At 34.5% G+C, this 13,785-nt stretch overlaps 1 protein-coding gene and 2 long non-coding RNA genes across 6 annotated transcripts in view; 2 read left to right on the forward strand and 1 right to left on the reverse strand.

The window, feature by feature from the left end:
* Positions 1-13,785, forward strand: part of LOC127848132 (uncharacterized) — a 66,020-nt gene that overhangs the window by 31,346 nt on the left and 20,889 nt on the right. The window lies entirely within an intron of this gene.
* LOC127848133 (uncharacterized) lies at positions 6,809-9,650 on the forward strand. Its single transcript, XR_008034373.1, has 3 exons — positions 6,809-6,971; positions 8,479-8,643; positions 8,917-9,650. It is a non-coding gene; the product is annotated as an uncharacterized LOC127848133 (long non-coding RNA).
* On the reverse strand, positions 10,003-11,634 carry LOC127848134 (uncharacterized). Its single transcript, XR_008034374.1, has 3 exons — positions 11,532-11,634; positions 10,879-10,949; positions 10,003-10,675 (listed from the first exon to the last, which is right to left on the reverse strand). It is a non-coding gene; the product is annotated as an uncharacterized LOC127848134 (long non-coding RNA).

Below are 13,785 nucleotides of genomic sequence, written 5' to 3' on the forward strand. Positions count from 1 at the left end.
TTTAAGACCTCTCTTACTAGATTGAAAGACTTCATTTCCAACCTTAGATACTGATGATCAGCAAACAGCATAAAACCTGAACAGAAATAAAAAATAAAATAAAAGCATGGAGTAAATAATTTAAATAGTTACCTTTTCCACAATTTACCTGTAGAATTCATTCATTTTTTATGTTTTAATGTTTTTAAATGTTTTATATATAAACAAAAAGTGTTTCCCACAAATAAAGTCACATGCTGTTTGTACATAGTTATGCCCTGATTTGAACATCTTTTTGTACAATCCCGCTGTTTATTTATAATTATATAACTACATTAAAATGGCAGTTCATAGTCCGCTTGGTAAACGACAATAAACACAACCCGTTTGGGTAACCGCCATTGTTGCGGGTAGAGTTTCGTTTGTTAATCGCAACTCTTTGAAATTTATGTACCCATTTTAATAGCGCATGATCATTTTTTCTTTTGTCAAATGCAAATTAGAATCGCACAAGGCCTTGCACACCTGGTTTCAATTAATTTGTCTTTTTTCTTCAAAGAATTTCGATCATCTGATATATTTTAATAATTCGTAAACCCACTGGGTCAAGTTTGGCATAATTGGCAATAATTTCAATATCATAATGACATTTGACATGCGCAATTGACATGCGCGCTTGCATGTGTATATATGTATATTATTGGCTGAACGTGTTCTAGTATAACGTACGGAAACGTCGCTTGCGTGCGCGTAATATATGTGTCAATCTGGAATAATTACAAAATTTAAGAATACATGTATTTAATACAATGTTCTTTTGTGTAATATGAAGAATTGCGTTTTTATGATTTAAAGCAGTACTGTGTGGTCGAAAAAGAATATATACAAAGCACGCATGGAAAAAAAAACCTCGAATTTGGACTAAATTTTTAATGTATATGATACGATTTAAACGCAAAAAAGCAAGAACGTCCACTTACTATATGTCCGGATTAAGCATTTGTTAACAATAGTGTTAACAAGTGCATACTTGTGACGGATGTTATTGCTGTTATTGTTGGTTTGAGATGCTTTGAATACAATTTTAAAGGTTTACTAATAAACCTGGTATCAAGAGTGATGATATAACGATAACTGAAAAATTAGGTATCTTCGTCGGCATACATTTTCGTATTATTTTGACTGACTTTTTAGCGGACATGTAAAATTCGCGGATTTCCGATTTGGCAGCAAACAAAAGAAGAGGCATTTTCTCCGAGGCATTTTCCGATGGGTATATCTAGGTGAGAACTTCGTGAATCGGTGAACTCACGGACTACAAGAAAACCATGAATTACAGAACATAATGCTTTTATGAATATCAGTTGAAATAACATGGCATTGATTCTCTTTTTTAGTTCTTCAAAGAAGTAATCATAAAGACCTTTGCAAACAAATGTCATGTTTTGTTGATTGAAAAAAAATATCATAAATATGATTTCGGATTGAACCGGATTAAAAATAGCAAAGGAAGGGTAACGAATTGAAATTACCGGTAACTGCTTTTCAGAGGAAGTTTCAGGGAAAGGCACATTTGAAGGATATTAATATAATTATGAATGCTCATTTTTTTCCCCAAATATATAATACATGCAATCGTCAGTGGTCGTATAACGAACTGGTTAATTCCACCGATTTAAGTTCAGTGACTGTTTTATGATTTGAAAAGCAGCTTACCCTTAGGGCAATGACTGTTTTCTACTTTGTTTGTGCTCAATCACGTATAAAAGTTGATGTCTTGGTTTGCAAATGGAAACATAGAGAACGAGAACACGGACCAATCTTCATCACGTGATATGGTGTTTTGACCAATCTTCATCACGTGATATGAGGCATTGACCAATTTTCATCATGTGATATGGTGTTTTAACAGTTGATTGGATTCACTGTGATCTACTAATAACAAAGTCACCGGGGTGTGAGGTTTATTTTCACTTTGTGCGCTGCAAATTCCGATCCTTATCTGTTATAAAAACATTTTTTTTTAAATACTGCTTTTATAATTTTACAAACCTTGTACATTAGATTACCGCTAAACGGAGTAAAGGAGAGATAGTTTTCAAAGTCAACAACAGCCAGTGATGTTTTTGTTAATAATTTACTTGGAGACTTGTAGCTTAAATTTGAAAACATGAGAAGTATTAGATATAAACCTGGCAACGATGTGATATACTTTGCGAGTTAAAGACAAAATAATTGCCTTGAGATTGCAAGTACGTGTAATGTGAGAAAATAATAATTTGAAAGCAGGAATAAAGAAGAGTCATAGTATATGTACAAAATAATTATGTATGGTTACGTTATTTATGTTCTTTGACAGAATTGTGGCGTTGATATGTTTGGAAATTATTAGATTGCAATCAAATGGAATAAAGCAAAAGAAATTCGTTGTCTTGAAGCGTTGACAAAAATCTATGGATTTAAACATATATTTGGAACAAAACGTCGGATGGCGATGAAACAAATCGGCATTTTTATCTATTATATGTTACTTCTTTCCACAATGGTGTAATCAATAGCATTGGCATTTTGTATAAAAAAAAGCTTATTTAAATATCAGAATTTGAACAAATAGGAAGTGTTTCTATTTGATCGATTAATAAGACATTCTGAAATCGGAGGTATCAATACTTTTCTCATTTTTGCGAAAATTTGATACTTTGCATGTCGGTTTAATTGTGGGATTGATTTGATCATTTTCAATACAATTCCTTTTTCAACGAGCACCGCCGATAATTGCTCGATAATTAACGAGCCTTCCAGGGGAGCATTTGGATATAAAAGTGATATTTAAACACGATTTATACAAGTAATACCTAATACGCTGCAATAAACATTCATTATAAACGAAAAACATGATTATAGATCACCGTCGGAATTGTTAGAATTTCTAGTTTGGGAAAAAGCTGCATTAAAACCCTTGGTTTATGTCAGACATGGCTAGAAGACATCTAGTCTCGAGAAAAATTATTTTCAAGTAAATAAATATGTTCCAAAACTTATATGAAATATAAGTATTAAATTTAGTAGAGGTAATATAGTCGACATATTTCGCGAAAATATCCACTTTCTGGATACAAAAATGAAGGACAAGAGGAGAAAGTCGTTGGGTGAAAGTCGAAGAAGAAAAACGTCAAATGGCAGACGGCACTCAGTGATGGCAGACGGACGCGATTTTCAGGCGGAAGATGTTTCCGCTTTGCAGAATGTTTCAAATAGCACAACAACACAAAATGGAATGGATGGCAATTTAACCGAAAGTAGGCGAAATTCAAAGCAGAGTCTTGAAAATAATAACGAAAACGCCGACGAAGATTCATACGCTGAAAACGACGCAGACGTAAATGAGACTGGAAAATACGACGGCAGGCGACATACACTTGGCGGCGATTTTACAGCAGAATTAACTAACCCCGGGAAAGGTCAGAAAATGGTGGAAGGTGCTATTGGCAGACGAAACGCAGTTGCAGTTGTCGAGCAAGATCTAGTGAAAGCTGGTTTTAACAAAAAACGTAGAAGATCCTCTGTTTCGAGACGCCCGTCTATTCCGGAGGAGAATGGTCCCCACATAAACGCGTCGCTGTCTTCAAAATCGCGCCTTCGTGCCGTTGCCAAGATGGTGAACTGTATTGGTAAAATACACGAAGCGGAACCAAAATTTTTCCAGGTGAGAATTGGCTTATTGCTACTAACAAGAGCTCGTGGTGATAAAAAGAGGTAAATGCAACTTCGTCAAGAGCGTTCCTAAATATTGCTATTTGTGTCTACGAGGGGAGATCAAATGCTGGCGGATGTAAATACGATCGTACGTTCATTTCTAAGGATAATAAATACGTGCAAGTTTGTTTTGATAACATGCCTATTGCTGATTACACGTTCGGTGGCGTTATCAACAAGGTCATTGAAGTTATTTTTAACCTCTAAATTTGACGGACGCCATACGATTCAAAATTTTAATTTAATGCGTTGCACATAGCTTACGTGCACATAACTTACAGATCAGCAAAATTTGGTCAGTACATCATATGAGCTTCATTTACCTAACATGGGTCGGACTTGTTCTTAATCGTATGCAAATAAGTTTATCTCGATATTTAACCACAAAAAAACCGCGCTAAAAACTTGCGTCAGGACTTGGAATATAATGAGTTTTATCAATAACAAAAGCGCGTTTTTGCATGGTACATAACCCATGATATGATATGATATGACTGAGACAGTATTTGTAACAATTCATGTCAAATATCCACACAACGAAATTATATTTGTATTTGACTTTATTTCACCTCGTTAGCTTTTATGTCAATATAGATGTGTTGACATAGCGCTTTTGATAATAACTTGCTCAAATAAAGATGTTATGTCTACTTAAATTGTATTGATTGTATACGCGAAAAATGGCACGAATGTTTTCGTGACAAAACATGGGTAGAGACATGACATAATATTTAAGGATTAATTTTGTTCCGGTTTTTACTTTAATCGACCGGCACTTTCTTTTCTCGTATTTCTACCATGTTTATGATTAAAAATAAAATTTAGCAACCGAACATTGTTCTTGGTTAAGGTTAAGACTTGTTATTGATGTTGTTCGAAAGCCGCGTAAATCATTTTTTTTCCATTTTTGCAGACGGAATTGCGCGTTATTCGGGAAGTTGAAGTCATATTTTGCCGGATTTGTTTTTTACATTTCATTATTTTAGACGCAGTTTATGAAATGATTCCAAACAAGTGTATTTAATGACATACTAGTTCATTTATCTTTTTTGAAATGCGATTAACGTTTTCGTAATCTGTTCAGCGGAAAATACACAAACCGTTGTTGAGTTTTTTTTTTGCCTCAACTGGTGTTTGACTCATAGTAAACTCACTTAAACAATTTTTTCACAAATGTTTTTTTCAGGATTTTCTCACAAATTTGACCATCTGATCAGATGTAAATTCTAGTATTTTCGTAATTTTACACGTTTTAATGAAGCCACTATGGTTATAAACTAAAAAAAGGAAAAACATTAACAAAAGTTGACATACATTTTCCGAAACACATGGAGGGTATTGCTACCATTTTCGAAAAAGCGTTCCGTATAATAAGAAGCGTTACCATCATTTTTTACTAAAAAAATCAGTAATTATATTCACAACCTTGATATCTAAACACAATTAATGTGTATGATGACAGTGTGGTAGTTTTAAGCTTAAAATAGTATAGTCAATGCTGTTTATGTATGTGATTTTATATGGCCTGTCCAAAAATTGGCAAAGTGAACATGTTGTTAATTAGCAAAACATTGTGATACATTTTATACAGAAAAACATGTATGAATTAAATTCAAACAAGCAAATTAACACTTCTGACTGAGAAACATTTATATAAAATATAGGTTCGTTTATTAAAAATTACCAGAAGAGAACACATATTGTATTTACTTTTGCAAAGTATAGCCCACCGTGTTAGCAAATGCGTAATAAGACATACATGAATAAAATAATAAATAATAACGAGTGAGCAAGTATAAAACAACATATTCATATATTATAGTAAAACGTCTATTAACGGTGGTGCTGGCATGTGGAAAATGCTTGTTAGTCGTGCGTACATGTGTGTATGAATATGTTTGTAAAACATCGGTAGAATACACATATCTAGTTTAAAACGAGCGAGTATGTTTTAGCGGTATTTTAATGAGTGTACATATTTCGTATGTGTGCGCGAAATGTTAACACGACGTATAATTGAAGACTTATTTTTCTATGATAAAGATCGTTTGCTTATCTGCAACACATGTATATTACGAACAATTTTCCGATTCCGTTCATGAATTTATTTGACGCACTTCGGCGGATAGTTGAAATTTCAAGTTCACTTATTCACTGCAAATTTCGCTTTAGAGCCGATCAATCAATTAACGATAGCTTTTCCACAAAAGAAATCAAATTAGGGCCTATATCTTCCGTGATTTAAGCTTACATTGAAATTAATGGCAGCCGGATTCAGTTGTCAATAAACGGACAAGAAAATATGCTATACAAACATAATTGTACCCACCTGGTTTGATAACTTTATTTTTAAAACAGTCTTTTCAAATGTCGGCGACTGTGCGCATTTGGTATTATAATATTTGTAAATGCTTCTTCATCTCTGACCACACCCACGTCACATACACATACAAAAAGGTTTTAAACTAACGTGGAGTTACTGTATAGAGAATACTAGGTCGGTGCCGAATAAAGCAAAGTTTATTTTGCGAGGCTTAGAAAATCTGAACCACGAGCCTTGGCGAGTGGTTCAGATTTTCGTGCCGAGAAAAATAAAGTTTGCTTCATTCGGCACCGACCTAGTATTCGATTTATCCCATCAATTTTCTTAGTCGTAAATTATTTCTTTAAAAAAAGAATAGGAAAATCGAACTACACAGAAAATTCCAAAGTTATTTTAAGCAAACATTGTTTCATTATTTTAATCGTGCCTAGACTAATACATTACAAAAAGATCAGTAACTAACCTGTTTTTCTGTTTATCATACCTGTACGTTCCCAATTTTTAAGAAATAATGAAAAAAGAACACTAAACAACTGCAGCTTTAGCGTGAAAGAACATGCATTGTGTCGTATGACGTGTTAATAATGACGTCACGAGTACGCGCACTTAATATTTGTAAATATTTTTTTTTTGCTTTTTAGTTGCATTATGTATTAAAAATATATTACATCTTGGTATCAAATTGTTTGTTTTGTTGAATCTGATTCGATTTTACTAAAATGATTACTTTATAGTTGATTCCGAGTAATATGACCATTCTCCGCCGCGCGTGACAGCTATATTTCAGCACTGCCGAAACACAGGTGGAAGTAACGTCAGTGTGGCCATACCACGTGGTTTGTGACGTCATTTTGGCTAGCACGCTAAGTAGAAATTTGTCAACATTGGCCCCGCTTAGAAATTTCAAATCCACGTAAGTATCTTATTATTTACTCTTTTTTGACGAAATAAAGCGCAAGCTAAGGGAAAAGTTGAGCACTATTCCCGGTTATATAAATATTTGTCACCAGATGAGTAGTTTAGTCTATCATTCGAGGCAAATTCCTAGTTTTTACGTTACAATGCACGCAAGCACGACAAGCACATTTGAAATCGTCCAAAATATCTGTTTTATATTCCTTTTTGCAGTTAACCAATATGTGCGGACGTGATTAATTCCATATAAAATGTGTTTTGTCCGAAAAAATTACCTGAAAACACCACTTAATGACATTTCTAATGTACATCAACACTTTGGCTAACACGACAAGCAACGAAATTCAAGGCAAGCACGGCAAGTCGATATTCAGCTAGAACGACTAGTTGTTATTAATTATGTTTCTGAAGCGATGTTATTGTTGTGGTAATACACACAAATTTAATTAGAATTTCAAAACATTTTCTTGGTCCGGCACAGTAAACACAAAAATATAATGTCGGACAATAACTGCGATGCTGTCTTGCACAAGTGCTATAAACAAATTTGAAACTTTCACCGAGAACAATCCTCGGAATGTAACAGAGATACTATATGTCTGAAAAAAGTTCCAACTAAATGTGGCGAATGTCTGACACACCCTTTTGGAGTCAGGTTTCAATTAAATTTTTTGATTTCGATGAACAGTCCACAATAACTCAACCATCGTTAAATCGAACTGATGCTCATTGTGTCATTTTCGACCTAAAATGGCCCACAAGTCATCCGGGGGTGACTAGAAGCCGATTCATGTCACACTATGATGACTTTTGTCAACCGGGGTGACTAGACGCCGATTCATGTCACCCTGGGGTGACATGAAGCCGATTATAGTCACCCGGTGATGACTAGCGTCGGCTTGAAGTCACCCAAGGGTGACATGAATAGGCATTTAGTCACCCCGGCCGACTTGTGGGCCATTTCAGGTCGACAATAAGCCGATCTTATTGATATAAAATGCAACATTTGACGCAACATATCAACACATGTTCCTTTGATCGTTTTATCCTTAAGTGACAGATGCTGACGTATGTTAGCACTTGTATTTTTGGTAGGATTACATAAGTAATATTTGATTAGAAGCATAGTGATGTACGTTTTGATAAAGCAATACCCAATGCACACATAGATTAATAACACGTGATATATCGATCTGAGTTGCAGTTAGCTTGACTTTCGATTAATCATACTGTAGGTTATGTCCATGTTCTTTCCAACTGTTAAGGCCATTGCAAGGATTAAACTATACTGTTGTTAACAATGTTTTAAATTGTTGTAAAATGTAGATTTAGTAATGCGCCGTTGTCTTGTAATTATTTATGGCTAAGTAGATGAGATATTTGAAACGGTAACACACATGACAAATACATTATATGATTGTAATACTCTAATGGTGACAGCACGGTGAATACATAATAACAAATGCATAATTATTTATTTCAATTAACATATTTGATGTTTTTAGATACACATGATGACGACCGAAGAGCGATATATTTGTGCCATATGCGCCAGAGGGGTACAAGCACAGGCGCTATTTGGTTTACCATGAAAGAACACACGCTGGGATGTTAACCTTTAACTGTTGCGGCGTTGGGTTTTCATCAAGACGACAATTACAAAGACACAGGTCATTATCATATAGCGCTTTTAGTCAGTAGAAAAATCACAGTCGGCTGTCTTATTTTACTTGCGATTCTAAACATTTCGAATTGTGTACATTGCAGTTTCACTACATAAACATTATCTTTAGAAAGCTGTGATAAACAGTCTTAACAAAAACGCGTTATAGATGTATAAGATACACATTTCCCAAATCATTAACTGGTTAATTATTGTAAATAAGTAGCAAAGAGTGTACGTGTAGGATACATGTGCTTATTATGCTAATGAATGCTTACAGGTGCAATGTACACGGTGACGGAAAAACTATCTTTGCCTTTATTGTGGAAAAGAATTCGCAACGAAGGTAGATTTAGATGGCCCGAGAACAGCGCACTCGAGAGATCGAGTGCCAGATATGCAACCACAAGGCCACAACACGGGCTCATCTCCGAGAACATCTCAAAACACACAGCGAGGAAAACACACACGTTTGCCATGTGTGCAAAGCCGCCTATAAACACATAAGTTCACTGTATAGGCACTTTGGGCAAAAGCACAAATGACGTGTATACAGTGGTTTTACTTGTTTGTGATTTACCCGTGATTTATTTGTGATTTACCCGTGATTGAATTGTTGCGATAAAAGCATAATCATCAGATCTCAAGCATAATTAACATTTGAACCGTATCTGTTTATACCACGATGTTTACTTGTTGCGTTTTTTTTTACTTTTTATTGTACTTTTTATTGTTTTTTTTTATGTTTTGTTAATGCTACTGTTATATTATAGCAGTTGTGATTTGTATTGTGATTAAAATGTAATTTTATAATTGTGATTAATGCTTTATAATCAGATCTCAAGCATAATTAAGATGTGAATCGTATCTGTTTATACCACGATGTTAACTTGTTGCGTTTCTTTTCTTTTTATTGTATTTTATTATTTTGTTAACGCTACTGTTATATTATAGCAATTGTGATTTATATTGTCATTTGCATGTGATTCAATGATGCCATTTAACATTGTTTCATTAATTAAAATTATTAATTAAACATACACTGCGTTGTGTTAATTTCTGAAACAAAATCTTGAACAATCTTCGTTGTTTGTTAACTGCATTGAGCAAATCAAACGTAAAAAGCAAAGACAACTGAACATTTGTGTCATATTATACTTTGCTTTTATCCACAATTTCTCAATTATCTATGTGACACACAATGCTTAATGCCGAAATATAAAATGGAGTATTAAATTAGGGCAGTTTAAATATTGTACAGTTTTGGACAAAAATAGAGTTATTAAAACAACGTTTGAATCAATGCTGTTCAAAGCTTCAATCAATTATTTGCAACCAATTATGATCGGATTCACAAAGGCGAAAATAAACACATACCATTAGCATTTATTTGAGTGAGATAAATATTCAGCACAATTTTGTCGTGTACTGAGAAAACTGGGCATAATGCATTTGCGTAAAGTGTCGTCCCAGATTTGCCTATGAAGTCATCACAGGCTTAAAAGGGACGACATTTTCCGCGTAAAGTGTCGTCCCAGATTTGCCTGTGCAGTCAGCACAGGCTGATCAGGGACGACACTTTCCGCCTAAACCAGATTTTCGCTAAGAAGAGACATTATTTAAACGAAAAATTCCATAAAAGCAGAAAATGTCGCCCCTGATTAGTCTGTGCGCACTGCACAGGCTAATCTGGGATGACAAATTTGCGCACAAGCATTATGCCTAGTTTTCTCAGAACACGACACAATTAACTTAAATACGGGAAAAAAATAACACTATGCACATGAATAATTATTTATATCTCGCTCAAGTCAAGCTACTAAAACACGGAATTCTTCAGAAAGGCGATTTCTTATCAAATTTCTTCTATGTCTAGTCCAATTCTGTACGTAGGCAATAACTTGCTTTCGTTTCTCCTCGCACAGTCCCACCGTACACCTAAAGTTTCCCTGGCAACGGCATTTCGACTCGAGTCCATTTTGGCCTCTTTTGCCTTCGGTTTCACGCGCAGTCTCCCCGGGTTGTCAAACTCGTGGTCACTAATATTGAAATAAATACAAATAAATACATTACTTCAGTTGAAATAACATGTGTTTTTTTCTTTTAAATTTTACTTAAAATATTCCGAATGGACATATTACATGTATTACCATAATACAGTTTGTGCACGACTAAAAAAGCTTTACGGACAAACAAAATTACCGAATATCGGAATAGCTCTTGATGTTTGGTTCATCTTCACCTTTGCCATCGACGTTATATTGACCAACGAGTTTGTACACATTCTTTTTCGAGGTTGTATAGAAGAAGTGCCTGAAAGTTTTAACAATAGTTTGAGTTGGAATCTAAATGCATCGGAGGTCAATTTTCGGCATAATATGAAATAAACACGACTTATAAGCCTGTTATCCGCGAGTGACTATATGAAAATGGAATAATAACATTTTTAATCGTTTTATTTTTTTATGAAACAATAACATCGCTTCAGAAACATAATTAATAACAACTAGTCGTTCTAGCCGAATATCGACTTGCCGTGCTTGCCTTGAATTTCGTTGCTTGTCGTGTTAGCCAAAGTGTTGATGTACATTATAAATGTCATTAAGTGGTGTTTTCAGGTAATTTTTTCGGACAAAACACATTTTATATGGAATTAATCACGTCCGCACATATTGGTTCACTGCAAAAAGGAATATAAAACAGATATTTTGGACGATTTCAAATGTGCTTGTCGTGCTTGCGTGCATTGTAACGTAAAAACTAGGAATTTGCCTCGAATGATAGACTAAACTACTCATCTGGTGACAAATATTTATATAACCGGGAATAGTGCTCAACTTTTCCCTTAGCCTGCGCTTTATTTCGTCAAAAAAGAGTAAATAATAAGATACTTACGTGGATTTGAAATTTCTAAGCGGGGCCAATGTTGACAAATTTCTACTTAGCGTGCTAGCCAAAATGACGTCACAAACCACGTGGTATGGCCACACTGTGTCAGTGTAATTCACTGCTAAGCCGGGTTCAAGAGCGATGGCTACTTTCGTTTTCAAGTAAATCAAATTTAGACTTAAAACAGTTGTTGCAAAGAAAATATAAACTTTTGGAATTAGTTTTTATGGGTAAGTGGTTGCATATGCATGCATTATTTGACACGCTTCGTTGTTTCAAAGGAATAGGACGCGAGCTATCGATTAAGGGGCAAAAACTCAAAAATATTGTTTGAAAGTCTGTAGAAGATTTATTCGGGTTGACAAACGGACTCGAAATATTGCTCGGTTTTCGACCGACTGTGAGTTAACGGCTGGACAGATTTTTTTAAAGTGAACTTTTTTTGAAAGGTTGTCCAATAGCCCATAGGAGGATCAATGGATGCTTTTGATTAAAGCTACTTTTGACATTTTTGCGGCCCGCGAAGACAGGTCTATGATAAATTCTAGTTAATGACCTTGTTATGATTCCAATATCAGAGGATGGGGATTTTTTTTCATGGTTCTTTGTCAATTTTTTTCTCATTAAACATGATTTTATATATTTATTTCAATATATTGGGCTTCTAAAAATATATATATGAAAAATACTATCCTGGGTACGTTACTTCCACCTGTGTGCCGAAATAGAGGACAATTTATTCCACAGTGGTTTATTTGACAATGCACATCTGACGATGGGATAAAAGTAGCTATTTATCCGAATAAGGGTAATTGCACTCTCAAATAATGTGATAACGAACTAGAATGATTCTGATCAAATTTAATTTAACAGGATTTAATATGTAATATGTTTTTGTATAGTTGAAGTATGTGTTCTGGAGTGATGGCCTCTATTGAAATAAACAAACTATTGTATTGTAAAGAAACATACTAGCCGCATACATATGAAACGATAAAGCGGTTCGTGTTAGACCGGACTGGTGTCGTCTCGTCGCTTACCGCACATATCCACATACATTTAAGATAACGTTTCTTAACACATACATATATACACTATTTTATTCACTATTTAGCGCTTGGATTTTGTCATATTTTGCGGGAGTGAAAGTACACCTAGACCACACCATTGAACCTACCCGACGCGAATTTAGGCAAATTAATTTTATGGAACATCTAAACTCATATGAGCTTTCTGTATCAGTTAATGCACATTGCGCAGTTTTGTTATGTACGTACTTGACGTGTCCATTTGTTATATTAAAGTATATAGCACATTGTATTATGTATGGCATTGTATTGTCCCATACCGGTGAAACCGGAGGGGACTTATGGTTTGCGCTCTGTGTGTCAGTCTGTCAGTCAGTCACACTTTTTTGGATCCTGCGATAACTTTTAAAGTTCTTCATACTTTTAATGAAACTTAAAATATGGACAGATGGCAATATGTAGATTATGCACATCAATTCATTTTGTTCCTACGTCAAAAATTGTGGTTGCTATGGCAACAAATAATTTGTTTTACTGACAATGGTGGAGTTTCACCGGTAGGGGACAATATTGCTTAGCAATCTCTTGTTTAATATGTTATGCTAAGCATTGCACCACATAACACACACTCGTGTGTTGTTTTCTCTTTCTACGATTTTTTTTCTGTTTTCAATAAACTGCTCCAGCTTCTTTTGAAATATAAAACTCGATAAGCATATGCATTTATTTTAGTATTTCGGAGTTAAGTATTATATTTATTGCTTTTCATGTTGCTACAGGTGTACAAAATATGCACACATGCCATATAACTTTGACTAATTAAATAAAAGACACGATTCCGTGAAACCAAAACAAAAAGGACGAACCACACGTTTTTCATAGTAATATTTAATAAAACACTAAAATGGTTGCAAATTTTCCGCTATAAGGACAACCAAACTTAGTTGACTTCTAATACAAATGCTAGATGGTTACACAATTAAGGTCGCAATTATAAAATAAGAATAAAAAAGGAGAAAATGCAAATACTGAAAAACAATAACCCGTCGTAAAACCTGGTTCCGTATTGGAAAACAGATTTTCTAACGCATTATTCCGATACAAGCTATACCTGTACTACAATGGGATAGTTATATAAACGGTTTATTGTAATAACTTTTGCGATCCGATTTGTATAGCGTCATTGTTGAAATTATTTTGTTATCCACGGGCTGTTTTCACTACTTATGTAC

Source organism: Dreissena polymorpha, chromosome 10 (assembly GCF_020536995.1).
Source record: "Dreissena polymorpha isolate Duluth1 chromosome 10, UMN_Dpol_1.0, whole genome shotgun sequence".
NCBI lineage: Eukaryota > Metazoa > Mollusca > Bivalvia > Myida > Dreissenidae > Dreissena > Dreissena polymorpha.